The following is a 3,118-nucleotide window of genomic DNA, read 5'->3' on the forward strand; positions in this document are numbered from 1 at the left end:
AGAAATGTTAAAAAGAAGTTCTGTAGAGAGAAATAAAAGTATATATGTCAGAAGCTTGAATAGTCATGAAGACAGGAAGAGCATCAAAGAAGGAACATGTGAAGATAAAATAACTTTTTTATTCTTAATTGAGTTAACAGATAACAGTTTATTTAAAATAATAAGAGCAACAATGTATTTGATTACATATTCTTACTTATATACGCTTATGATTATATTTGTTTATGTGTAAGTGAAATGAATGACAGCAATGATACCAGGGGTGAGGGGGGTAATGAGGATGATTTCATTACTGTAGGTAAGTACATTGCCCTTAAAGTAGTGTAGTGTTATTTGAAAATATATTTGAATTAGTAGTAAATTTATATTGCAAACTCAAGGGCAGACATTAAAAAGGTGAGAAAACAGAAGTGTAACTGATATGTTAAAAAAAGGAGAGAAGGTCAAGCATGGTGGCTCATGCCTGTAGTCCCAGCACTTTCAGAGGCCTAGGTGGGTGGATTGCTTGAGCCCAGAAGTTCGAGACCAGCTTGGGCAACCCTGGCAAAACCCTGTCTCAACAAAAAAAATTTTTAAATTAGCTGAGCATGATGGTGCACACTTGTAGTTCCAGTTACTCAGGAGGCTGAGGTGAGAATATTGTTTGAACCAGAAGTTCAAGGCTACAGTGAGCCAGATCATACCACTGCACTCCATCCTGGGTGACAGAGCTAGATCCCGTCTCAAAAATTAAAAAAAAAAAAAATAGAGAAAAAATAATCATATAAAATGCTTACTGAAAACCACAAAAGGCAGAAAGAGTAGAAGACAAAAATAGGAACAAAAAACAAGGATAGCAAATAGCAAACAGTAACAAATATAGTAGATATTAATCCAACTATATCAATAATCACTGGTCTAGATGCACCAATCAAAAGAGAATGCCAGAGTGGATCAAAAAACAAGAGCCAAATGTATGTTGCCCACGAGACACATAGAATAAAAGTAAAAGGTTTAATCCTTTTGGGGTTCATAAGCGTGATGACTGGGTTTTTTACACTCATGTGTGAGATGCACTTCTCTCAAACCTTTTTGCAATGTTGGCATACTATCATACCTGCTTGATGTGGAAAAAAAAGTAAAGGATTTGAGAAAGATATACCATGCTAACACTAATAAAAAGAAAGGGACAGTAGCCATATTAATTTGAGGCACAGCCAATTTTATAGCAAGTAAAATTATCAGGAATAAATGGGGTATTGCATAGTAATATAGGGGGTTAATTCTGTAAGATAATGTAACAATCCTTAATGAATATACATCCAACAACAGAACATGAAAATACATGGGTCAAAAACTGATAGATTTCAAAGAGAAATAGATTAATTCACTATTACGTATAGAGACTTCAACATGACTCTGTTAAAAATGAATAGATCAAGCAGGTAAAGTACTACTAAGGTCGTAGCTGAATTCAACAACTAGATGTTAATCAACTGGATATAACTTACATCTATAGACTTCTTCATCCCACAACAGCCAGTTACACATTTTCCTCAAGTTTACATGAAACATTTACCAAGATAGACCAAATTTTTAGCCATAAAACACACTTTAACAAATTTAAAATAATAGAAATTATACAGTGTCTGCTCTCAGACCACAAGAGAAATAAACTAGAAATAAATTTCTTTTTTTTCCAGAAAGACAGCTGGAAAATCCCCCCAAATACTTGGAGATTAAATAATACATGCATAAATAATACATGAGTCAAAGAAGAAATTTTAAGATACATTTTTAAAATTTTTAAGCTGAATGAAAATGAAAACAAAACTTATTAAAAATTTCTGAGATGCAGTGAAAATAGTGCTTAGAGGGAAAGTTATAGCATCAAACATATATACTAGAAAAGAAGAACGATCTAACATCGGTACTCTATGCTTTTACCTTAGGAAACTATAAAGAAAAGAGCAAATTAAATTCAAAGTAAGCATAAAAAAGAAATGCTAAAACTTAGAACAGAAATTAATAAAATTATAAGTAGAAAATTAATAGAGAAAGCCAACAGGACCAAAACCTGGTTTATTGAAAATGTCAATAAAATTAATAAGCCTCTATCCAGGCTAACTAAGAAAAAAAGAGAGAGGATACAGATTAAGAGAAAGAAAAGAGAGACTATCACTATGGATTCCATGACATTGAAAGGAAAATAAAAGAATATTATGAACAACTGTATGCCCACAAATTTGATAACCTATTAGATGAAATGCAACAATTCCTTGATAGACAAAATCTGCCAAAACTCACACGAGAAGAAATAGATTATCTGAATAGACATATATCTATTAAAGAAATTAAATCAATAATTAATAATCTTTCAAAACAGAGACCACTGGGTCTAGATGGGTTCACTGGTAAATTCTACCAAACCTTTAAAGGAGAAATTATACCAATCTACAATCTCCTTCAGAAGATAGAAGAAGAAGGAATACTTTCTAACCCATTCTATGAGGCCAACATTGCCCTAATAACAACAAAAAAGAAAAAGACATCAAAATAAAACTACACACCAATATCTCTCATGAAAATAAATGCAAAGATTCTCAACAAAATATTATCAAGTAGAATCCAAAGATGTATCTTAAAAATTATAAACCACTACCAAGTGGGATTTATTCCAGGTATGCAAGCCTGGTAAAACATTTGAAAATCAGTTAATGTAAGCCATTGTATCAATAGGCTAAAGAAGAAAAAAATATGTGATTATATCAATAGATGCAGAAAAAGCATTTATCAAAATCTAACATCTATTACTGATGATAAAAAAATTTCAGCAAACTAGGAATAACGGGGAACTTCCATAACTTGATTAAAAACACTTAGAAAACATACAGCTAACATTATACTTAATTATAAGAAACTTCAAGCTTTTTCAGTAAGACCAGCAACAAGGCAAGGATGTCTCCTCTCACACTCCTTTTCAATATCGTACTAGAAGTTCTAGCTGATACAATAAGACAAGAAAAGGAAATAAAATGTATGCAGATGGGGAAGGAAGAAATAAAACTGTCTCTGTTTACAGATGACATGATTATTTATTTGGAAAATTAAAAATTAATTCAAAACTCTCTTGGAACTG

General features: G+C 31.8%; 1 pseudogene; it reads left to right on the forward strand.

The window, feature by feature from the left end:
• The first annotated feature begins 996 nt into the window (after positions 1-996).
• On the forward strand, positions 997-1,106 carry LOC112440925 (small nucleolar RNA U13; annotated as a pseudogene).
• Positions 1,107-3,118: the final 2,012 nt, after the last annotated feature.

The sequence above is a fragment of the Pan paniscus genome, chromosome 11 (genome assembly GCF_029289425.2).
Source record: "Pan paniscus chromosome 11, NHGRI_mPanPan1-v2.0_pri, whole genome shotgun sequence".
Lineage (NCBI taxonomy): Eukaryota > Metazoa > Chordata > Mammalia > Primates > Hominidae > Pan > Pan paniscus.